This window comes from Rhynchophorus ferrugineus, unplaced genomic scaffold, assembly GCF_030347505.1.
Source record: "Rhynchophorus ferrugineus isolate W39M unplaced genomic scaffold, kcgeb_rfMv2 rfM1, whole genome shotgun sequence".
NCBI lineage: Eukaryota > Metazoa > Arthropoda > Insecta > Coleoptera > Curculionidae > Rhynchophorus > Rhynchophorus ferrugineus.
Window position 1 is genome coordinate 6,032,751 of NW_027472580.1, and position 27,571 is coordinate 6,060,321.

General features: G+C 32.5%; 1 protein-coding gene across 1 annotated transcript in view; it reads left to right on the forward strand.

The window, feature by feature from the left end:
- The first annotated feature begins 17,991 nt into the window (after positions 1-17,991).
- E23 (ABC transporter G family member E23) overlaps positions 17,992-27,571 on the forward strand; it is a 457,701-nt gene continuing 448,121 nt past the window's right edge. Inside the window, exon 1 of the mRNA XM_076415209.1 lies at positions 17,992-18,128. The gene's annotated coding sequence lies outside the window, so the exon portion shown is untranslated. The remainder of the gene's footprint in view (positions 18,129-27,571) is intronic.

A 27,571-nucleotide genomic window follows, 5' to 3' on the forward strand; every position in this document is an offset into this window, starting at 1 on the left:
ATATTTGGATGTATTGCTATTCGTCTGGCTTATATTTGAAATGTTGCATATTTAAGTTATGGAAATCAAGATTAGTACCAGTTATAATACCACCATTTATATTGACTTTTGAAAAGCCAATAGATAAAAACATGAAGGGTGAGTGATGTTTCACTTTTACCTATTACTCATTTAATATAATCGTTTATTCGTTACGTTAACACTTTGTTTTGTTTTCTAACTGTTGGGTTTGTTCAACTATTGGTATTTTTGAGAATTTTTTATAAAATACTAGCTGATCCGACAGACTTCGTCCTGTCAAAAAGATTTGTAATGTGGCAGTTTTTGTGCCTACGTATTTTAAAAAATTCTCCTGAACAGAACCATCACCCTGGTGATAGGGCGTTGTGAATAAAAAATAATTAAATAAAACATATATAAGAATTGAAAAGTAAGTAATCGCTTTATTGTTAATCATGTGAATCATAATTATTATTATTATTATCATTGTAGTGCTTTGTGGTATACGATGTTTTTTGTTTGATTACCTGGCGCATAGATAAACAAATCTGATGGTTTTCCAACACGGGAACAGGCAACATACAATTGACCATGTGAGAAACATGGGTTTTCTAGATTAATACCACAAACACTTAATGATTGCCCCTGGGACTTGTTTATAGTCATAGCAAAAGCAAGCCGCACTGGAAACTGTAGTCGTTTAAACTCAAATGGCACATCAGTCGGAATCATTGGGATGCGCGGTATGAGAACATCTTCTCCTTTATACTTTCCTTTGAGTGTAGTTGCTTCTATCACATTGTTTAGTAATTTTTTTATCGCTAACCGTGTACCGTTGCAAAGACGCGGTTGGTTGATATTTCGCAACATTATAACCACCGATCCAACCTTTAATTGAAGATTGTGAGGTGGCAATCCTGGCAAATCCAGCGAGTTTAAAAATTCCGGTGGATAGTTGACTACATCATCTTGATTAGTAGCCGAATCAACTGATTTATATATCCTCAATTCGCCTGTAATTTGTTCTTGAATTTTGAAATTTAATTCATTTACATCTATGTTTTTTTGCAGCCAGTATAGCTCGTTCGCTCAACCAATCATGGTTTCTGTAATTTTGAGAAACATCTGGAAACACCTTCTGAATAAGTTCATCTTTTGATCGAGTTAACTCACAAAAACTTTGAGGAAAGTTAATGTAGCCAGTCAACATGTCTATAGGAAATTTGCCATTACCAATGTCAATGAGTTGTTTAGAGAATACGTTTCCAGATTGGTCATTTTGCAACTCGACACGCATATTCTTGCTTAAATGAAGTACTTTGACATGTTTCCACAAATTGGAGGACTTTAGACATGCATTGAGTTCATCAGCTGGCGTTGATCGTGGAATCACTGGCAATGTTTGACGAAAATCTCCTGCTAATAAAATCATTGCACCACCAAATCGGTTATTATTGCTACGTAGATCTTTTAAGGTTCTGTCTAAAGCCTCCAAAGATTTTTTATGTGCCATCGTGCATTCATCCCAAACAATCAATTTACATTGCTGCAAAACCTTTGCCATTGCAGAGTTCTTCGAAACGTTGCAGGTTGGAGTTTCATTGCATTGCATATTTAATGGCAATTTTAGTGCTGAATGGGCTGTTCGACCACCTTCAAGCAAAGTTGCTGCGATTCCCGACGAAGCGAGTGCAAGTGCAATTTTATTTTGTGAGCGAATTGTTGCTAATATTAATGAAATCAAAAAAGTTTTTCCTGTACCACCAGGTGCATCTAAGAAGTAAATCCCTCCAGTTTCATCATTTGTTACTTTCATAAGAGTTTCAAATACATACTTCTGTTGTTCATTTAACAGTGGAAGATTTGTTTGAATTAACTCTTTCAAAGCCTTGAGATCATACAGTCTTTCTCGATGCAACTCTTGGTTAAAAGCGTCATGCATTGGACGATTGGGCGCGGTCAGGCCTAATTGAATTAATAGTTTCTTTGACATTATCAAGCACATGTCCTCATTTGAAATCAACGCTTCATTGTAAATTTCTTCACTGATTTGTATATTTGGATTTCCCATTCTATTCCGTATTTGATACAAAATATCATCACACATATAATCTTTGTACTTCATCCACAAATCAATTGGGTTTAATGGGAAGCATGTCGATATGATTATAGAAAAGAATGTTCGTATTTGATGAGCGTGTGATGATATTACAGCATCATTGAGAGTTTGATCCCAATGAGCGTCATTTTCAAGCAATTGCAAACGTTGACAGGCTTCTCTGTAGGATCCACACAATTCACCATCAACAGTTCGTAACTGTTGGAATGATGTTGGGCCACGTACATTGACTAATAGCAGTCGTAAATAAAAACATTCATCATTGCTTGGATGTACTGAATAAATTCATTTTTATATATAAGATTTCTGTTTTTAATATGTCATTGTTAATGTCAAGCGCAGCAATGTTGCCAATATAAGAAATATATAGAACTGTAAATATTATCATGTTCAAATATATATGTGTTCTAGTATGTTATATTGGTAAGAAATTATTTTCGGTTGTTAATATTTTTTCACAATTGTGGGTTAATTTTTGTTTTTAAACTAATAGTTTTAACGTATATGATTTTTTTAACTTCTTCAATTTTCAAAAATGTTATGAAGTAAATTCGAATGCTGTATTTTTATTTTTAGTTTCATGTAGGGCTTGATGGTGATTATATTTTTTTCAATCTCTTACAATTCGCTATATAACCGGATGATTGACGTTCATTCAGGATCCAAGCTGACCGATAATGTGACATTAATGTAGCCGCCTTTGATTTTTTCTGCGCTGGCTTCTTGGTTAAAGTGATGGTAGTTAATGAACTTTATTTGATTAAAATTGTAAATATGTCCGCCGAATTCCTCGGTATAACATAATTTTTGAGTAAATATCATTCCGTTCAATGATTCGATGTTTTTTGTTGATTATATTTTGTATAAATGCATATTTAAAATTATCACACATTTTTGTTTAGAACCAAATATGTTTTTTAAATCATCTAGGTTTCGCGCTGAAATATATTCAAATTAATTTTTCTTGGTTTAAGGTTTTTAAACAATTGTAGACGGTCTCGATAGTAAGTATAATTCTTAGAGCATCTGAGTTTTAAAAATAATTACGTCTTAATTTAGATATGCATAGTACAATTTTAATTTATAAATTCATTTATACTGATCTGTTGTGCTTGCATTAATAGACAAATAAGACGAGTACGGGATTAATACATGAGTACGTGTTTCTCAAATTAAAATAAAACTAAACTACTTAAGCTAAAGTTAAGAATATATACACTAAACAAGCTCGTGTAGTTTGGTTCGCTTCATCCTTCTGATTTCTTGAGTTGCCCGGTAGCTGTCTTGCTTCTACGTGACTGTGATTTAGCAACTTTATTTCATGTTTTAACGCGAAATCTTGGATCATTTCGTAAATCCATTTGATTTCGAGGTCATCGTGCAGCTCTTTGTTGGTTGCGTAGCGATATACATTGGTAATTAATCGTAAAACTCTGTTTTGGTTGCGTTGGATTACTAGTTGGTTTGATGTTTTAGTGTAACCTCATATTTGCACCATAGGTCCAAATTGGCCTTATGATTGATAAACTGATATTTTTCATTTTAGGTCAAGTTGAGACTATCTTCTAACTCACCTGTACAATTGCTTGTCTTTGAGGCCAACCTGCTCATTGTCTAGCATGATGTTTCCAATTTAGTCTACAATCGAGAGGTATTTAGCTGATTCCTGTTTGAGGAATCGGGCATCCGTCAAGTGATATAATTGGGTTTTTGTCATTTTGCTGCAATGCAAAATGAACATGGACATAACAGGTCAATTGAAAAGTCCCCGGTGTACCATACTAAAACACATTTTTTTGGCAAAATCAGTTTTTTTTATTCAACATAATTCCCTTCAAGGGTGATACACTGAGTAACATATAGCAACCCTCCAACGTTTTGATACCGTTTTTGTAGTACGATTTGCCCTTTGCTTCAAAATAGGCCCCAGTTTCGTCGATCATCTCTTCACTCGATGAAAATTTCTTCCCGGCGAGCATTTTTCTGAGATCTGAGGACAGGAAATAGTCGCTTGGGAAATTCGAAGCCCAATTCATGGATTTTTGCCATCGTTTTCATTGACTTGCGACACGGTGCATTGTCTTGGTGAAGCAGCACACCTTTTTCTACAAATGCGGCCGTTTTTCGGCGATTTCGTCCTTCAAACGGTCCAATAACGCTATATAATAGTCGCTGCTGGTGGTCCTTCTTTTTTCAAGGTAGTCAATGAAAATTATTCCATGCGCATCCTATAATACAGACGCCATAACCTTGTCAACCGACTGTTGTGTCGGATAACAGTCGATTGGACTTCGGAGTTAAATGATGGAGCCATGTTTACTACATGTTTACCATGTTGAATACATATTGATGTATTTTCTCGCACTCGTCTTGCTTGTGAATTAATCCAAGTACAAATGAAAAGATTTCATCCAGAGCTGAGTCAGTTCGACTACTTCTTCTCTAATAATCTAGGCAACAACACTATAATAAGAAAGCATACAAGTCCGTCATCAGTATTTCGTGGGATTTCGCAATTGCAATCGACTGAAAACAACAATACCTGCTACAGTCAACAGGACTGCGACAATACTACCCTGGCGCAGTACTCCAATATATAGACCTATCCATGAAGGTACTAAACAAAGAATATATTAGCTCCTCCATAGTAAAACAGCTCTTCGCCCAGACACTTGAGGAGAATTACCCAAATCATTTCGCCGTTTGGTTCTAAACGAGGAGATCTCGTTGGTGCCGCATACACTTCGGGACCGTTGGAGGAGCACTTTTGACTTCCTACAATTACTAGCATTTTTTCCGCGGAGCTTTTGGCCATTTATAGGGCCCTATCTGCCATGGATAGACTGTCGGTGGGCGCATCAATACTTTTGGTATCAGACTCAATGGGTTCTTTAGACAGTCTGATTTCAGTAAAGACAGTCCACCCTCTAGTTATCAGAGAGCTACATACAACACTGGAGAGGAGGGGAATAAGAATAAATTATCTATGGGTTCCCTCTCATAGGGGAATTCCCGGTAACGAAAGAGCCTATCTGGCAAGCAGAAAGGAAGGTTCAGTCAAACTGTGCGTTCTATTCAGTGAGGAAGACGATAAAGCACATATAAAAATATGGTTTTTCACCAATCTCCTAATATTAACAATCTCAACAGGTTCCAATTGAGCATCCTTGCTCCGCTGCATATAGGGCATAGCAGACTAACGCATGAGCATCTGTTAAAAGGAAGAGACCCCCCACAATGCGACGAATGGCCAAACACAACAGAGCGTCAGGCACATCCTTCTGGAGTGTGAAAAGTTTGAGGTACTGAGACGGCAGCTCGGAATGCCAAGGTCATTAAAACAACTGGTCCAATCCAAGCATTTGGATATGCTTTTCAACTTCTTAACGGCCGCTGGATTGATACAACTTTTGCAATTCTTCTCTATTGTAATCTGTATAGTATATTATTTTTGAATGTCATTGTCATTTTTGTATACTTTATTTAAAAATACATTGTAACTCGACTCTAAATAGCCCAAGAGGCTGATAAAAGGCTTTTAAAATAATAAATAAATAATGTAAGGTGTAATAAAAAATAATTGAAAATACAAACTATTTTTACCGAAAACGGTACTAATTATTTCCAACCTTATTTTTTAATTAATGTATATGCTATATCATGTTATCTGAACTAGTAATATCAACGTTAATAATTTTAAGCGTAAAAAATATATCTAAGTAATAGCGATACAAAATTACAATCAGACAAATAAACAAATAACTGAAACCAAAGAGAATTATTATAAACAATTTGCATAGCCCGATAAGTGGAAGGGTCAATAAACTTTGTTTTGTAAAGTAAATAATGTTTGATTTTTATACATTTCAAAGCTTACGCAACGATATTGTTATATACCTATACATTTAATCTATGTTTAATCTAACAACTACTGGTTTTATTTGAAAAAGTGCTTTGTCTAAACTATCTGTTAGAATTTCAAACAGTTTTTGTTGTTTATATTTTTTATAGGTTTTAAAGATTTTACTGTTTTTTTTTGGATACATTTCTCAAAACCAAATTTAAGAGGAGAAATAGGTGTAAAACGGAAGTATTTAGAGTCATTTTTATGATTTTTTTAGTCAATTAAAAATAAGTTTATTTCATTTATGTTTTCAGTCCAGGCATTTGGAAGATGGCGGAAATTATAATGATCCCAAAACCTGGGAGGTCACCAAACGAAATAAAAGCCTATGGACCTATATCACTCCTGTTGAAAAGAATAAAACCGATCATAGAAAGAAAAAACCTAATACCAGCACACCAGTTTGGGTTTATTAATTAGCACTCGACAATTGACCAGGTCCACAGAATAAGAGATGTTATTGAAAAAGCTTACGAAAGTAAAAATATTCCTAGATGTAGCACAAGCCTTCGATAAGGTTTGGCATGAAGGCCTTATTCATAAACTACAGAAAATGTTACCAAAACAATATACCGATCTATTAAAATCATACATTACAACCAGAATGTTTAGAGTCAAACAAGAAGAAGCTTACTCTATAGTAAAAGAAGCTAAAGCAGGTGTACCACAAGGAAGTGTACTGGGACCAATACTTTATCTACCCTATACTTGTGATATACCACAAATGGAAAATATTACGATGCCTACATTTGCTGATGATACTGCGATTATAGCTGTCGGAGACAATAGTGAAGAAGCCTCACGAAAATTACAACAGGCGAGTGACAATATAAATAATTGGACACAAGCTTGAAAAATAAGAATTAAAGAAAGTAAATCTATACATGTGCAGTTCATCTATAAACAGACCATTCAAGCACCAATAACATTAAATAATACTGTCATTCTATATAGTAACAACGCTAAATATCTCGGAATGAATCTCGATGCAAAACTTCGCTGGAAGGAACATATAAAGAAGAAAAGAAAAGAACAAGAATTGAAATATAGAAAAATGTATTGGCTAATTCGAAGAAAATCACAATTATCAGTACATAATAAATTGTTATTATATAAGCAAATACTGAAAGCTATACGGAGTTCAATTAAGAGGATGTTCTACAAAGAGTAACACAAATAAAACACAAATTTTTCAGAACAAAGTCCTGAGAGGTATTGTGGGCGCACCCAAATACTATAGGACCGATTACCTACATCGAGACCTTCAGGTACCCACAGTTAGTTAAGAAATCAAGAGAATTGCAAGCTGACGTAAGGAAAGACTCCATTCTCATGAGAATATTGAAATATTGCAGCTTTTGGATAGCATCAGAACAAGACACAAACTCAAAAGAATCAAACCATCTGATCTTGTGTAGTGTTGTGTAGTGAGGTGCATATATTAAAAAATACAGCAGTGACATGTATAAACATTATTTCATCAGAAACTGAGATAGGGCCGATGGGTCCTCCTAGTTTTATACCTAGATTTAAGTTATCATAAAGACAAATTGCAAGTTAGACGGAAAGGACTAGTAACAATGTAATAATTAAGTAATAAAATAAAATAATGTTTATGCAGTTAAAATTAATAATGTTAAAATGCAGTTTATAAACAAATTTTAAAAGGTTTTTTAATCACACAGTGAAGATAGAGGCTGTCGCGCTTTGCGAGTTTTCATCCAAGTAAGTGATTTGTGTACATACTGGAGGTCACAATTTTCGTCTGAAACACATTTTTCAAGAAAATTAGTTCTTTTTAAAGTGTCCCTGCTGTCTGAACTAACACTAAAGGAAAAAAAACAAAAGTAAATTTTTTTTTCGGAATGTGAAAATCAAGTGCCATTTTTTACCGTTTTTTAGTTCGGTTTAGACGTGCTACCATCGACTGCCTAATCCTAATCATCAGGTAAAAATATCGCCGATTCCTTTTACCTATTTGTACTTTCCACATTTTATATTATATCAAAAAACTAGCGACCCGCCCCGGCTTCGCACGGGTGCAATGCTGATACTAAATTAAATACACTACAGAAAAAATATGAACGTTGTATATAAGAACATAGCGGCCCGCTCCGACTTTGCACGGGCATAAAATATATATGCCTATGTCACTCAATGAAAACATGATTAAAATCGATCCAGTATTTTTGGTTCATTCATTACTGCCCTTGGCCTGCACGCATTAAATTTGGAGTAAAACAATTCCTCTTCCCCTATACTTACTATGAAGATTTCCTGCTATCTTTGGAATATCTAAATTCATACAATTTTTATTACATTACACATTTTTAAACGCAAATTTTAAATTTGTAATATCTCCGAAAATATTTGTTTAATTTACATGCTGTAAGGAACCATATTGATCTATATTAATTGCACACTGTATTTAAGGTACTTAATTCGATAAGGATTAATGCCGTATTGCTTAAAATAGCTTCGTAAATAAGCCATTTTCTCACGTAAAAAGTAAACAATAAAAATGGTTAATGTGGGTTATCCCTAAAAGATAAACATATACCATCGCGGACTTTTTTGTAGACCTTTTTATGGTGAACAATACTGTAGTACATTAATTTGATCTAACTCGTAGGGTTAGGCAGCGTTTTTGCTAATTGCTAAATAAGCCTAAAAAAATAGGTTAATTTACGACATCACGTTAGAAACCTCTAAAATTAGCAATGTTGCCTTAGTATATTATGCATGTATTATACATATAAACCTTCCTCTTGAATCACTCTATCTATTGAAAAAAACCGCATCAAAATCCGTTGCGTAGTTTTAAAGATTTAAGCGCACATAGGGATATAGGGACAGAAAAGGCGACTTTGTTTTATACTATGTAGTGATAATGGTCACATCATCCATAACTGTTTCATTTCGTCTTACGTCTCTTCACCGAGACATATAATTTATCCAAAACTTCCAAACTAGTAAACAACAAACTAATATTACGACTTGTTGCCATAACTTTTTAAACTAGTTAAAATACCAAGTGTCAAGACTGCTAGCTCCCTTGTGAGACCTTTTGACCTCAAGGTATATTTATCTATCTAGATGTGTGTAATGGTAATTTAAACTAACCAATGAAATGCAGTGAAATGGCGTTCTCAGCGCCTTCTTTGCTAAGATCGCATAATACAATCTTAAATTATATGTATTAAGTTAACACTCTGTATACTGCAAGAACAATTCAAATTCCATCGCGGCTTTTAGCATTGTGATTAAAAAAAGTAATAAGTTCCAAGTAGTGACATTTAGGTATTGGACGTCGCGAAACATTTCTCCAAAATTGCCCACAAAGTTCATGTTTTTGAGCACTATCTTAAATTTGTTGAAAATTTCGTTCTAAAAAAATAAAATAAAAAAACTTTATAGGTGATCAAATAAGTAACATTAAGGAGTGGTAAAAAGAATATATTTAAAAAAATCGAGTTAATCGTTCTCATAGATTATCCCATCGAATCCATTGTGTAACGTACCGACTTGTTACCTCCAATAAAATAACTATTTAAACATTAAACGGTAATTATAAGAAACGGGAGATATCATCGACATTTTCGTCGCTTATACACTAGTCAAGTGTCATCTTAAAACGTTTTAAAGGGGATAGACCATTCGATTTATTCGTAATATATATATAGATGAAATTCTTGGTGCATTATAATTATTAATAGAAAACTATTAAATCTATATTTCAGCTTTGTAAAAAAAGTAAAAAGTCGGCTATAAATATAACTATAGTCTATCCAAAGATATTTTGTACATACGTCATCAAGATGTTTAATGTATTGCCTGCCGCAATTTGTAAATTCGTTTTAGAATCAGACAATATTTTCCTTCTCATTTTATTCTAGTTAAAAAGAGACACAATGTTGTCTGGTAGCATGAACGTTTAACGGGACTAACCTACCAAAGTCGTCCGGTGATAACAATGGTGATAAGAGGTTACAAACGGCTATTAAACGTTATTTTAATGCTTTACTTGTTGTGATAAATTTTAGATCGCTGCTTATTATTACTCTGGTTGAAAATTTCGAAACAAAGACAGATGCTGCAATTTTTATAGAAATTATTAGCGTGTTGCAGCTGCACTGAATATTAGTACGGGTACGGTCACGGAAATATCTCAAAAAATGAAAAATATAATCAAGATAAGCTTGATGGTAGCTCTGACAGAGATTAAATATATGAAATGTATAAAAACAGTGAGTAGTTTTTCAATACAAATATAATTTAATACAATTATTTCAAAGGAAGATATAAAAGAATATATATAAATATAAAAGAATACAATTTTTAAAAGCATATAATAAAATGAACGAAGACGCATTATTTCCATTTATGTATTTAGATCAGACATGGATATTTCAGAAAGGGACTAATATATTCAATGGCCACTGATGGCAAGATGATAATAAGCATAGTGTTATGACAACAAAAGTTGATGGAAAAAGGTAAACGTTGGAAGAACAATTGATTGATTTTATTAGCCATAACATTTAATAATAATTCATTGTACATATATTGTACTTTATGCTGGAAACACGAATGGATGAACTCCATCAAACACATTGAAGAAGAAATTGACAAATGATGGAATTGTGAATAAATGTTAGATAGATTCGAAATTAACAGCTTGAATGAAACTTTTTGAATATGATGTGATTCAATTTTGTCAATTTCTAAGACAGGAAGAGAGTGGAAACAACTATATAGTTATATAGTTGGTATAGTTATATATTATGGACCCTAATAATTATACGATCCTGATAGATACTAGCGCTTGGTCTTTCAATATTCAAAATCCTTTTCCAAATTATCAAATCTATTAGATCATCTAACGAATCTAATAGTTTTTCAACTGATATATAAAAGAATATATATAAATATAAAAGAATACAATTTTTAAAAGCATATAATAAAATGAACGAAGACGTATTATTTCCATTTATGTATTTAGATCAGACATGGATATTTCAGAAAGGGACTAATATATTCAATGCCCACCATAGCAAGATGATAATAAACATAGTGTCATGACAACAAAAGTTGATGGAAAAAGGTAAACGTTGGAAGAACAAATGATTAGGTTTTATTAGCCATAACATCTAATAATAATTCATTGTACATATATTGTACTTCATGTTGGAAACAGGAATGGATGAACTCCATCAAACACATTGAAGAAGAAATTGACAAATGATGGAATTGTGAATAAATATTAGATAGATTGGAAATTAACAGCTTGAATGAAACTTTCTGAATATGATATGATTCAATTTTGTCAGTTTCTAAGACAGGAAGAGAGTGGAAACAAGTACAGGTGAGTATATAAGTAATATATGTTAACTGTAGGAAATTTTGTTGTAGAGTGTAAAAGATTTATATGCACAAATATGTCTGTAATTGTTCAGAATATATATAAATATTTAGTTAAAATGTGTCAGTAGTGAAGACATTGTAACTGTTTTGCAGATATGGCATAATCATTAAGGAGAATGCAGTCATTAAATCTAGTTTTATCAAGAAAGTTGTATAGAGGTACTAATAGAATAAACGAAGTAGAAATACTGTGATTCAAAATTTACAGGAATATTTACAAGGAAACACTCTATCGAAGGACACAAGAATTAAGCGTCAAAGGTAAATATTCTCTCTAATGAAAGTAAAATATATTATATGGATATATAATTTTTAATTAGGTGGATTAGGCCTTCAGGTGATATTAGTACAAACGCTTTAACTCTAACTCATAGGTGGTATGGAAAAGAGTTCATTGTAAATATAATCAAACACAACCTTATCCTATAAGCTATTATAACTGTGTATTTAATTGTAGTTTTAAGTCCTTCGATAATATATACCTTAAATTTATTGTAATGTTAAAATAAATTATATTGATAACAGTATTTTTGTTTAGTTATTTTATTCAGATGAGAAATTTGTTGTAAATCAAAGCCAAAATGTAAACCAACTTTGGATAGGCTGTAACTATTTAATTTTCTTGAAGTCATTGGAATGAAGCTCTATAAGATCCTTGAAAATCAAATACAAGGAATCCCTAATATATGAGTGACGTTTTCAGATGAAGTTTCCAATTGTTAAAAAAAACCTGTTTGAGGACCTTCCTAGGGCAACGGTATGGGAAAATAACTTGCAAGTATGTAGAAGTTCGAGAAAGAGAATATTGAAAAAATAATTCAATTAGAATTTTCTGAAAACTCCATTTTCAAAGCGCAATAACATTTAATTGTGTAAAAAGGTTACATACAGAATATTCCATGAATATTCCATCTCTCAAATGAGCTAAAGCATGGCTTCATCGAATAAGTGTTACTATAAATATATATATATATATATATAATATAATTTATTCAAATTAACCCAATTAAATCAGATTTTAGTAATAGCTATTTTATTATTTGATTATTAGTACATAGAGGTTATAGTTAAATGAAGTCATGAAGAAACTGTATATAGATTGGAATAAAAACACATCTTTATTTTCTTTTGTTTGATTTCATATTTTACGCCGAATTGGTATATATCAGACGATTGATTTAATTTTTATTGCGTATGTAATATAGCTTATAAATTGTCATAACAGAATGTTGAGATTTATAATAACATTTTGATGATTCTGGTTAATATTCTTTTGGATATTGAAAACGATAAATCTTCAGTGGTAATATGAATCACGTCATCCTGAAAAATACGATGTAATTGGATAGGGCAACGGGGGTATAAGAAATATGAGATAGAAGGAGGAAAAAAAATCGAGCTCTGCTATTTGTATTTTTCTTATTACCCAGATTTTAATTAATATATATTGGACGGTATGACATATTTTAAATTCTTTTATTAATATATTATAATATAATGTATTAGAATATATAAAAATATGTTTAGTTTTAATATATTTATCTACTGTCGGTCATTTAACTTATGGTATATCGTTTTTTGTTGCTTGTACTTCTAATACTAGTGACTAATATGAACACTTCTGTGAAAATTGCTATATCCACGTCAAAATTATATTATTATATTATACTTTCTATTAAACTACTAGGTATGCCAGCACCTAGTATCATTTGTATCAGTGATCTCCATTGGTGAAAAGACGAAGTATTAATGTAAACAATCCAAACGAAATAAAAGCCTATAGATCCATATCACTGCTGCCAGTAATGTCTAAGGTTTTTGAAAAACTCCTATTTAAAATAATAAAACCGATCATAAAAATAAAAAACCTAATACCAACATACCAGTATGGGTTAATTAACAACCACTCCATAATTGATTAGGTTCACAAAATAACAGATGTTATTGAAAAAGCCTACTAAAGTAAAAAAGTATGCTCAACTATATTCTTAGATGTAGCACAAGCCTTCAATAAGATTTGTCATGAAGACCTTGTTCATAAACTATAGAAAATGTTACCAAAACAACACACCGAACTATTAAAATCGTATATTACAACCAGAATGTTTAGGGTCAAATAAGAAGAAGCTTACTCTACAATAAAAGAAGCTAAAGCAGGTGTATCACAAGGACGTGTACTGGGATCAATGCTTTATCTACTCTACACGTGTGATATACCACAAATGGAGAATATTACGATGGCTACATTTGCTGATGATACTGCTATTATAGCTGTCAGAAACAATAGTGAAGAGGCCTCACGAAAATTACAACAGGCAAGTGACAATATAAATAATTGGACACAAGCTTCGAAAATAAAGATTAATTAAAGTAAATCTGTGCATGTACAGTTCACTTACAATCAGACCGTACAAGCACCAATAACATTAAATAATACTATAATTCCATATAGCAATAACGCTAAATATCTCGGAATGAATATTGAGGCAAAACTTCGCTGGAAGGAATATATATAGAAAAAAAGAAAAGAACTGGAATTGAACACAATTATCACTACATAATGAATTGTTATTATATAAGCCAATACTTAAACCTATATGGACATATAGAGAGTTCAATTATGGGGATATACTGAAAAGAGTAACATAAACAAAATACAAATTTTTCAGAACAAAGTCCTTAGAGGTATTGTGGACGCACCCAAATACTGTAAAACTGATTACCTACATCGAAATCTTTAGAAACCCACCGTGAGCCAAGAAATCAAGAGAATTGCAAGGAGGTTGAGGAAAGACTTAATTTTCATGAGAATATTGAAGTATTGCAGTTTTAGGATACCACCAGAACAAGACACAGGCTCAAAAGAATCAAACCATCTGATCTTGTGTAGTGAGGTGCATATAATAACAGCAGTGACATGTATAAACATTATTATTAGAGATAGGGCCGATGGATCCTACTATTTAAATACCTAGATTTAAGTTATCATAAAGACAAATTGTAGGTTAGTCGTAAACGACTAGTTACAATGTAATAATTAAATAATAAAAAAATATAAACAATTATTAAACTATATTATCTAACTGTTAAAAGCAATGGTTTTGGCATTTTTCTATATAAAATAACAGTTTTCTATTTAGTATAATTGTATATTCAGTATTCCTTACTTTTTTTTTGATTTTTGCTTGAATTGTAGAAATCTGCTGTCAAATCCCATTACGAATTTTAGAAACATCTGATGATGATCCGTTATATACCAATTGTCGGTTTCGGCTTCGATGATTTAAAATTGGCGATATAAATGTAACTGACAAAAAATGGAAGCCTGCAAGGCCAATAATTATTGGATCAAAATTCAGGTCCAAGTTTTAAAGAAGCTAGCAAACGAATTGTTTGAAAATAACATTTTGAACCGTTTCAAAATTGCTGTTTCATTGCCTGCCAAGCAAAATAGAAGTGTTTTCTGTGATATATTATAACTAATAGCGAAAAGTGAACTTGTAAGAGATTCCCAAGTACAAAAAGTTATGGGTTAGCCCAGAAGAACTGTTTATGTCAATTCCAAAGGTGAATATTAATGATCATAAATTATCGCGGTGCATATGGCTATTAAAAATTGCTAAAACCAAATAAAACTGTTACTTGCTATTTAATCAGTATCTTCTCTTCCCGAGCACTACTTACATTATCTGAAAAAGAATTAGTGCCCCTTATCTTCTCATACATAATATCAAGTGCACATGCTTGTACAGACTATTATTCTTTATCATATATTCTGGATAGCTACAGACATACACACAAATCTTACACACTCTAGAATACAAAGTATTACAACTACTCTCGCAGATTTGATTGATATTTACATTGTATATTTTGTTGAAATATTGAATGCCTGAATTTTGTTGAACTGTATGTTGTTTTATAGTTATTTTTGGAACGTCCTGCTCTCTTATGGACCCTAATAATTATACGATCCTGATAGATACTAGCGTTTGGTCTTTCAATATTCAAAATCCTTTTCCAAATTATCAAATCTATTAGATCATCTAACGAATCTAATAGTTTTTCAACTGACACCCTAGCATTCTTTCTTAGTGTATTTGTTTTTAATATATTGTTCAAACATTCTATTGTCATATTTGTATTGATTCGAAATATCTTTTAAAATAACCGTAAAATTAGAAAGATGTAAGTATAATAACATGTAGACAGAAAACGTATACAAACATAACGATTTTTTATTCTTCTCTTTACTATAATCTTCAAATAACTTCCGTTTCCATATTATTTAACATAAAAATATAGCCTTTGTTCCATAACACTACAAAATTAATATTATAGAATCATAATATTTTAGTAATAATTCATACCTTATACAGTTATTTTCGCATTATTTGTCTCTAATTTTGGCTATGAAATGATTATATTACCTTAACAAAATGAAAATACAAAATTAACCTAAAAGTGACTTCTAACCACTACTGTGGTAAACAACAAGGCGTAGATACAAAAGAAGCGTAGTTGTGAAAACTCTCAGGCTAGATCAGAACAAGTGCGCATGTGCAGTTCTAGTCAGTCGAAACTTGTATAGGCATGGATGTGTAGGTTTTTTACTCTCATCTATCAAATTTCTGCTTTGCTATCGAATTTATACCTCGAGCCACCTAGCCGCAAATGTACAAACTAAAACACTGTTTCGCATGCGCCTATTTAAGATACTCTTCTAAATTCTCAATATTTTGTGGCCTTGTCGAGAGCATCTCTCCAGTTTATAACGAAGAATCTAACATCAGACGCGGGATAAAGATCCCCGTGTAAGAGAACGAATTACGTAGAGGGCGTGGTATCGGGACCGGGCGAAGGGAATGCTGAGATGAACACTTTTGAATAAAAAGGCCGGCGCCTTGACTGAAAATGATACAGTTCCTTAGAGTCTCTGGAAGAGTAACAGGTCAATTGAAAAGTTCCCGGCCTACCATAATAAAACACATTTCCTTGGCAAAATTTTTTTTTAATTAAAATAATTCCCTTCAAGCGTGATACACTGATTATAGCGTCCCTCTAACTTTTCGATGCTATTTTTGTAGTACGGTTTGTCCTTTGTCAGCGAGCATTCTTTTGAGATATGAGAACAGGAAATAGTCGCTGGGGGTTAGATCTGGAGAATGCGGTGGTTGACGAAGCAGTTCGAAACCCAATTCATGGATTTTTGCCATCGGTTTCACAGACTTGTGACACGGTGCATTGTCTTGGTGAAGCAGCATTTTCTTTTTCTTCAAATGCGGCCGATTTTCCGCGATTTCGTCCTTCAAGCGGTCCAATAACACTATGTAAGAGTCGCTGTTGATGGTCTTTCCTTCTTCAAGGTAGTCAATGAAAATTATTTCATGTGCATCCCAAAGTACAGACCCCATAAACTTGCCAACCGACTGTTGCGTTTTTCCACGCTTTGGAGCGGGTTCATCGTGTGCAGACCACTCAGACGACTGTCGACTGGAGTTTGGAGTGAAATGATGGAGCCATGTTTCATCCGCTGTCACATATCGACACAAAAACTCGGGTTTATTACGCTTGATTAACTACAAACACTGCTCCGAATCATCAACTCGTTTTGGTCAAAAGTGAGCTCGCGCGACACCCACTTTACACAGAACTTTCTCATACCCAAATATTCGTGAATGATATGATGTATACATTCAGTTGATATCTTTAGAGTGTCTGTTATTTCATTCAATATCAATTTACGGCCATTCAAAATCATTTTGTGGATTTTTTAAATCTTTTCGTCGGTAACAACCTTTTTTGAGCGTCCACTGCGTTCACCGTCTTCGGTGCTCATTTCACCACGTCTAAACTAAGCATACCAATCCTTGATGTTTGATTTTCTTGGGGCAGTAGCCGGAAACTCGGCATCAAGCCAAGTTTTCGCTTCAACCGTATTTTTTCCCTTCAAAAAGCAATATTTTATCAACACACGAAATTCCTTTTTATCCGTTTTTTTAGAATAACAAAAGTTGCTTCATTCAAAATGCTATAATTCACAAACTAATGATCCCACAGCTGTAGAGTTTATACACGCATCTCTTGAGGGTTAGTGCTAACTAAAAAAGATATGGATTTAATTCTAGTAGCGCTATCTATGTGTCAGGTCGGGAATTTTCCAATTAACCCGTTATCTTGCTAACGTAGTTGATAGACGAATGTTATTGTAATCATCATTGTAATGTTTTGTATATTATCAAGATAGTGACCAATATATTGTTTTGTTTAACATTTGTGTTTTATTTACCAAGAAATAAAAGTATTTCTTACACACTAGTTTTTATTTCTAATTTAGTATAAATTCATTAGACAAAGCGTCGGATTAATTCATCGGCTCTCATCATTCCGAAAAGAACCGCCCCTTTCGCGAAGATCCCGCGTCCCACTGGGTCATGCTGCTCTCCCGGTTCCCGTAGCCGGGCCGTGAGGATTTTCAGGGAGGAAAACCGGCAACGCCGCCTTCCGACTCGCGACAAGTGCGTTCTGATATCGTGCGCTCTGCAGTGTTTTCGTGCCCGTCGAACGGTTCGATCCGCGTCAGTACAGTGCGTCCCATCGGCATGCGGTACCCAGCGAATTGACGCGACTATACGCGCAGTGCAACAAGTGACAGGATAAGTGACTCTAATCATTAGGCCGGTAAGTAGATCGGGCTGGTGCCCCGGTGAAAAGGGGATGATGATGATGTCGACGCGGAAACTGGTCGTACCCAGCATGAAAACAACCGTTTCGTTCGTCTGTTGGGAAAGGTCAGGTTTGATGCAGTAATTGAATGAATACACAATCAGGTATATTTTGTATTTTCGCCTGGCGTTGCGACGATTTCGCGCGGAACGTCCTCAGAACGGGAAAAGCGGTCGAGTACCCTCGGGTTCCTTCAATATGGTACGACGTGTTACTTCACAGGGGTATAGTTTTAGACCGATTGGAATTGTGTACCGATACGTGTTGCGCTAGTTAAAATAAACACGACGACAGTCGGTTGTTTTTATATCTACCGGTTTGGGCAATTTTTGAATTGTCTTGGAGACGATGATTCAAAAAAAATAACAGGTCTCAGCGCTATATAACGCCCGTTTTGAGTTTATTCTAGTGACACGGTTTTTGTGCTACTTTATCGAAGGTAGGTTTTAACGCTAGTCGTAACAGTTTATCTCGAAGACAACGTAGATGAAATGGTGAATAGTTTTACTGAATACTAGTTAAGGACGGTCAGGCGTATGTACTGATAGGTTACTAGTTTTTTGATCCGAACCTTTTTAGGAATCATTTTCAGTTTTGCATTTCATTTATAAATAAATCGAGTTTGTTAATTATTATTATTATTTAATATAATTTTCATACTTTTGCTTTCATATTTGTTAGTGTTTAAGGTGTTTGTTTAGCTTACTGTTATTTTTAGTGTTTTATTAAACATTGAAAAAGCGTCCGCCAACTTTAACGTCCAGTATTCATGTTCGTTTTCGATCAGATTTGACGTGAAATGTTATGTATTTAAATTGTTATTGCACAGGGATATATTGTGTTACATTGTTCTATATTCTGTAACAAAGTTTAATCAGCCAATTTCTAGGAAAAGATGTATAAAATAAACATGAATTCGGGATTATATTCGGTTATTTTTATGTGTAGTAACTTGACCAATTTGAAGCATCCTGGAGACTATGATTCATAAAATTAAATTAAATTAAAATAAAACGCTATATGACGTTAGTTCTGCGTTTATTCTAGTGACAAGATTTTTGTGCTACTATATCGGAGTTAGGTTTTAACGCTTGTCCTAACAGTTTATCTCGAAGATGAAATGGTGAATAGTTTTACTGAATACTAGTTAAGGACGGTCAGACGTATGTATCGATAGATTATGAGTTTTTTATTCGAACTGTTTTAGGAATCATTTTCGGTTCTACATTTTATGTATAAATAGATCGAGTTTGTTAATTATGATTATTACTTAATATAATTTTCATGCTTTTGCTTTCATATTTGTTAGTGTTTAAGGTGTTTGTTTAGCTTACTGTTAGTGTTTTATTAAACACTGAAAAAGCGTCCGCCAACTTTAACGTCCAGTTTTCATGTTCGTTTTCGATCAGATTTGACGTGAAATGTTATATATTTAAATTGTTATTGCACAGGGATATATTGTGTTACATTGTTCTATATTCTGTAACAAAGTTTAATCAGCCAATTTTTAGGAAAATATGTATAAAATAAACATGAATTCGGGATTATATTCGGTTATTTTTATGTATAGTAACATGGCCAATTTGAAGCATCCTGGAGACTATGATTCATAAAATTAAATTAAATTAAAATAAAACGCTATATGACGTTAGTTCTGCGTTTATTCTAGTGACAAGATTTTTGTGCTACTATATCGGATTTAGGTTTTAACGCTTGTCCTAACAGTTTATCTCGAAGACAACGCAGATGAAATGGTGAATAGTTTTACTGAATACTAGTTAGGGAAGGTCAGACGTATGTATCGATAGATTACGAGTTTTTTTATTCGAACTGTTTTAGGAATCATTTTCAGTTTTACATTGTGTGTATAAATAGATCGAGTTTGTTAATTATGATTATTACTTAATATAATTTTCATACTTTTGATTTTATATTTGTTGGTGCAAGGTGTTTAGCTTGATGTTAACGTTTTACCGAATATGGAAAAATGGCCCGCCAACTTTAATGGCCAGTATACTTGATCCCTTTTGATCAGATTTGATGTGAAATGTTATGTATTTAAATTGTTATTGCACAGGGATGTATTGTGTTACATTGTTCTAAATTATGTAACCAAATTTAATCAGCCAATTTATAAGAAAATATGTATAAAATAAACATGAACTCGGAATTATATTCGGTTATATTAATATATAGTAACTTAGACAGTTTTTGAAGCATCTTGGAAACTATGATTTATAAAATTAAGTTAAATTCATATAAAACGCTATATAACGTTAGTTCTGATTTTAATTATAGTGATACGGTTTTTCTGCTACTTTATCGTAGGTGGGTTTTAACGCTTGTCATAATAGTTTATATCGAAGACAACGCAGATGAAATAGGGAATAGTTTTACTGAATACTAGTTAGGGAAGGTCAGCCGTATGCACTGACAGATTACCAGTGTTTTGATTCAAACTGTTTAAGGAATCATTTTCGGTTTTATATTTTATTTATAAACAGATCGAGTTTGTTAATTATGATTATTATTTTTAGGGTAAATGATATGGCTCGGTGAATGGAGGTAGAACGAAATGAAACAGTGGTGTTTACATTATGTGACCGTTATTTATTGGCTATATAAAAAAAATTGACAAATATAAAATAGATAAAACGGATGGCAGCGGTGTTACCTGGAGACGAGGCTTGGGCAGTCGATGGTGGCACGTCTAAACCAAACGATGGTCGAGTACTGAATGAATCGAAATACCCTTTAATAACATCCCAGATAAACGTCTCGGGGTTGCCAGCTATTCGTTATCGGGTTCTAGTTGGCGCTGTTGGCACCCCGCCCGTGTTCAACATCTGGGATTATATTTCTGGGTATTTCTATACCAAACAAAATGTGCTGCATGAAAAGGGCTTTGAAACATATAATAAATCGAAACGGTTGTGGTTGATAGGGTTGCGATCTGGTACGGCTGTTGATATCTTCCGGTCCTATAGATACCGTTGCTTCATCGTCGCTATGTCGCGTCGTAAACAAGCTATTTTTCGGACAGGGCTCCCGTAATCGACGCTGTGGGAGGATCGATTGTTCGACGACGTGGTAGCTTATTTTTTTCGACGACGAGACGTTGGCAATTCTGGTACCTCGGCGAAGACATGACGAGTCTACGGTGACTGCAATCGGTATCTACCTTCTGGTGCTGCTCTGGGACTAATCCGTAGTGACATACGTTACGGTAATTCAGAAAAAACAAATAACGACGGTATCCGACCGAAGCTGCCCAAAGCCTTTCAAATCAAAATGTCTACCATTATGACGGAGACGGCGAGCGAAGGAAGACATTATGATTTAAACATAACACCGAAAGAAAGGTTTAGCCGAGACGCTGATGATTAAGCAGTGATGTAAAAATATCTATGAGTTCAAAAGATTGTGAAAGGAATAAAATTCGGACAAAAAATTTTAAAAAAATGATATGGAAATAATGAAATGAAATTTAAAGTCCATTGTTGCAGCACTAAACTAAAATTTAATGAGGAACAAATGTTTGAATGAATGTAATGCTGAATGAACAAATGTAAAATCGAAGAAGAATAGTTTTAAAAATATTGAAAACGTTGAAACAAAAAATATAACGGCCACGTAAAATACACCATGTTGCACGTACCCTCCATTCACGAGTCCAAACCCAATTTTGCGAAAGATCCAGAAAGCATCCTAGAAATTATGATTCATAAAATTAATTTAAATTAAAATAAAACACTATATAATGTTGGTTCTGAGTTTATTCTGGTGACACGGTTTTTGTGCTACTTTATCGAAGGTGGTGAATAAATGGTGAATAGTTTTACTGAATACTAGTTAGGGAAGGTCAGAAATATGTACTGATAGATTACGAGTTTTTTGATCTTTCCAGAAATCATTTTCAGTTTTTATTGTTATTGTTTTGTTTTTGTGTGAGTGGTAATATTAAAGGGTCACCAATATCCTTTAAAATAGTTCGTTTTACTTTTGTTTACTTAAGAAGATGCTCATAAAATATATGGTGTTTGGCTTGATGTTATTTATTGAATTGTAAAAATATGCCCGCCAACTTTGATGTCCAGTACTCTTGATTCTTTTCAACGAGACTTGACATGAAATATTATGTATTTAAATTGTTATATCACCCGGATATAGTGATACATTGTTTTAATTTCTAGTTTAAGATATATTTGAAATAAACATAAATAAGTCGTAACAAAATTCGGTTGTTCTGTGTTGGGCAACTTTTAACGCTCTATAACTATTTCTGAGTTTATTCTGGTGCCACGGGTTTGTGCTATTTTATCGGAGGTAGTTTTTAGCGCATGTTATAACTGATTATCTCGAGGATATCACAGATGAAACGGTGAATATTTCTACTGAATGCTAGTTAAGGAAGATCAGACATATGTACTGATAGATTACGAGGTTTTTGATTGGAAGTTATTTAGGAATCATTTTATAATATAAACTTTATTGTTTTCTTTTGAGGTAGAATAAATGACATCAACTAAAGTGATAAACCATAAACTGTCAATCTACGTAAATTTATACGGTAATTACGTAACAGGTTGCTTGTAAAAGGCAGTGTCATCGATTTTGTGATTGTTAAATATATTTCTCATATTTTTGTTTCCATATTTATCGAACTGTATCACATTTGGTTTGTTGGTTTGGTTAAAATGGATCGTCGATTTCTTTCAATAACGTTCAACGTGATAAATTGTGTATTTACATTGTTACTTCACAGGGATATAGTGTTACATTGTTCTAAATTCTGCAGCAAGGCTTACTCAGGTAGTTTAAGCTAAAATATGTTTAAAATAAACATGTATTCGTTGTTTTTATGTATTTTAAGGTTTAACCAAATTTTGAAGCGTTGATTCATAGAATTAACAATTTTTTATGCTACCATAACATCAGTTTTGAGCTTATTCCAGTGACACGGTTTTTGTGCCACTTAGTCGGAGGTAGATTTTAACGTTTGTTACTAGTCTACTAGTTAAGGAAGGTCAGACGTATGTACCAATTTTAAATTATGTTGTTTTGTGTTGCATAAAAAACTAATATTTATTACTCAGGTTTATACAATTTTGAAGTGTTGATAATATATTTGTGACTAAAAAGAAGAACATTTTCTTATTAAGTAACAAACAATTTTGTTGTTTTGTTCTAAATATATTTAACAGGGCAATGACCTGAGTTATGATAAAAATGTAATATTTGTTTTCATTTTAAGGCTGTTGATAAATCACGTTACTTTTCTTAATTGCTTTCTACAAGTTTTTATTTAATTTTGACTAAATAACGGTGAGTGGAAATTCGTAATTTTATTAGCTGCACATCAACACGTCTTTAAAGTGAGTAGTCAGTTGTGTCGACTGTTTTTATCCAAAACTATTTTTAAATTATTTTGTGGAAGAGAAATGTAGCAAGGCATTGGGAAATTTTTAATTAATTTGATTTAGTTTATTTCAAATGTGTTTTCACGTGGCTATTAACTATAAAGTAAATAAGTAAATTAAAGATGACTTGGTGATACTTAAACTAATGAAAAGTTGATACAAGCGAAGATATTAAAGTCACATGTAATTGATTCCTCGTTAATTATTTTAGCCGAAAACAATATTATACATTGCTACATGAAGCTTTTAGTGTATTAATGGATCAATGGTTTAGCTCCTATCCTATGAAATGGTATTAAGTGCTTGTATATATACTATTAATTTTTACAATTAATTAAAACTTCATTAATTGAATTATTTTCCATTAATGTCTACAACTTTTTCCTATCTTTCTGGTAACACGGCTATACTGTGTCTAAAGCACTATGTTGATTTGGCAGTGATCCAAACATCGATTCATTTTCGCACTTAGTATTTTGAAACCGTGGGCCAACCAAACCATGCTAAGTCAATTGGAGTGAATGGCAGTCAGAAAGTGATATGAATTTATGAAGTGATTAGGCAGGGTTGGATATAACTTTCCATTCGTCTGGAATGGTTAATTAACCGTTAAACTATCTGAAAGTTCTTTGAGGGTTTTGATTTTTCTTATCTTACATTTTATAGTCTTCGATCTTTTTTCTTCCTCTGGACTGTCCTTTGTCAGTTACATAACCAGCGTATTTAGCAGCAACCTATTTAGTATATATTTTTAGCATTATCATTTCGTTGGTTTTGGATACATATATACTGAATTATTCTTTTCGAAATTATGAATATGTGTGTATGTATGTATATATATCAAGAGGTGATATATTTGATACAAATTGTATAATAGGTTATAATAGGTTAATAATATATATATATATATATATATATATATATATATATATATATATATATATTATTATCGACTGTTTTTATCTAAAACTATTTTTAAATTATTTTGTGGAAGAGAAATGTAGCAAGGCATTGGGAAATTTTTAATTAATTTGATTTAGTTTATTTCAAATGTGTTTTCACGTGGCTATTAACTATAAAGTAAATAAGTAAATTAAACATTACTTGATGATATTTAAACTAATGAAAAGTTGATACAAGCGAAGATATAAAAGTCACATGTAATTGATTCCTCGTTAATTATTTTAGCCGAAAACAATATTATACATTGCTACACGAAGCTTTTAGTGTATTAATGGATCAATGGTTTAGCTTCTATCCTAAGAAATGGTATTAAGTGCTTGTATATATACTAATAATTTTTACAATGAATTAAAACTTCATTAATTGAATTATTTTCCATAAATACCTACAACTTTTTCTTATCTTTCTGGTAACATGGCTATACTGTGTCTAAAGCACTATGTTGATTTGGCAGCGATCCAAACATCGATTCATTTTCGCACTTAGTATTTTGAAACCGTGTGCCAACCAAACCATGCTAAGTCAATTGGAGTGAATGGCAATCAGAAAGTGATATGAATTTATGAAGTGATTAGGCAGGGTTGGATATAACTTTCCATTGGTCTGGAATGGTTAATTAACCGTTAAACTATCTGAAAGTTCTTCGAGGGTTTTGATTTTTCTTATCTTACATTTTATAGTCTTCGATCTTTTTTCTTCCTCTGGACTGCCCTTTGTCAGTTACATAACCAGCGTATTTAGCAGCAACCTATTTAGTATATATTTTTAGCATTATCATTTCGTTGGTTTTGGATACATATATACTGAATGATTCTTTTCGAACTTATGAATATGTGTGTATGTATGTATATATATCAAGAGTGATATATTTGATACAAATTGTATAATAGGTTATAATAGGTTAATAATATATATATATATATATATATATATATATATATATATATGTGTGTATATATATATGAATTTTTTAATGATTTATGTTGAAAGGAAAATCAATGCCATATAAATTTTATTTCATTTAAAAAATGTCTAGACATTAAGACTGTTTTTCACATTCAATGCGGAACCGGTAGTTGAAACATGTTTTTAGTGTTACATATTTACTCAATAAATTACGCAGTTATTTTATTTATTATTACAATGGATAGGCCAAGTAAAGCTGCAGCCCGTATGATGAAAATTAGGAATAAAGCAACAATGATTGAAATTAAGTAGCGCTTCAAGCCCCCAGGGTCCGCTACCTAGTCTAGGTGATTTGACTAAAATGTTCTAACTAAACACCAAAAAATTATTTTCCCTACCGGGAATCGAACCCGCGAACTCCGTTAACTTATTTCTACTACGTTATATATGCTATAGTTTGTGCTTAAAAAGCAAACTGAATGGCTTTTGCACTGAAAGACTTCCGATTTTCCCTCACATCAGCTCAGCAATAACATTATACACAAATATCTGATTATTATAGATAAAAAATATATCAAAACATTGTACATTCCTTTGAAATTTGAGCGTTTTTCTCGATTTCCCCTCCGTCTCCCTAACAGATCCTGATTTGGATCCAATGAGACCACCTCGGAAGTACAGTCTTTCGAATAAAAAAAATTTTAAAAGTCGGTCCACAATTGACAGAGAAATCGGCGAACATACATTAAAAATATATATATACAGCCGAACATAGAACCTCCTTCTTTTTCCAAGTCGGTTAAAAAGTAAGTAAAAACACAGTATTTTTTCAAAGCATGTAAATTGAGAGGTTCTCTGAACTAATAATTGCAACAGGTTTCTCCGCAGATGATGATGAAATAAATGCTTCAACTTCATGCTGATAAGAATCTGTATAACCAAAGCAGCAACCAAGTAAATACTAAAAAGACTAAGAACTTAGCAAGCAAGAATTGTTAAATTTTATTTAACGGTACCAGCAAATATTGAAATTTCAGCAAATGGTGACCTTTTCTAAAACAAGTAATAGTGTACAACATCCTGAGCAAAAGTAATGTCATAAGAAAAATTATTAGGTGTAGCTTGTTCTGGTGGACGAAAAAAAAAGTGTCTACATATAATACGTATAGTGTCAAACTAAGTATCTCTAAAAATATATATAAAAAATAAGGTTTTGTAATCAAAGTTGTAAGATGTAATTACTATATAAAGTAAATGTAAATATTGTATTTTCAAGTTTATTGTGGGCAAATGATTTAATTTGCAGTTTTTTACTTAATAATATTTAAGGTAAAAATAACGTGCAATCAGAAAATAAGTTATCAGTTGTTATATTACATATTCTTTTATATATATATATTATATATATATATATATATATATATATATATATATATATGTATATATATATGAATTTTTTAATAATTTATGTTGAAAGGAAAATCAATGCCATATAAATTTTATTTCATTTAAAAAATGTCTAGACATTAAGACTGTTTTTCACATTCAATGCGGAACCGGTAGTTGAAACATGTTGTGGAAGGTCAATGTTGCAATGAATCGAATGCAGAATCAAGTGGAAAAGTTTTAGCATACATTTTCACTAAAAAGTACGAACAAACCCATTTCAGCTATATAATATTTGACGATTAATTAAGATTAAAATCTATCTTAGCATGCAGACTGTATTCCCCATACTTTGTTTAAACCAACGAAATGTTAATAATAAATGCGATATTTATGTTGCTATCGCTTTATTTGTTCGACAGAAATCTCCTTCGGATTTCACGTAACGATTTGCACTTTCGTTTCAAATGCTCAATGTCACTATAACAATTCGTTGGCCTTTTATTGTGAAGATTGAACACGCGAAACGTTCATACTTATGGGTAAGTAAAGAGGAAGTGTGAAATCTCTTTGATTTTAACGTCGCTATAATGCAAATTGTTTTAGGTAAACATCAGTGAGTAGTTCTGATATTTTCTGATTCATTTTGGTGTCATGTTTGATTATAGGATTGAATCACAGGATAGACAGTCTCATGCTGCGTACAGTCCGGGCCAACGAACG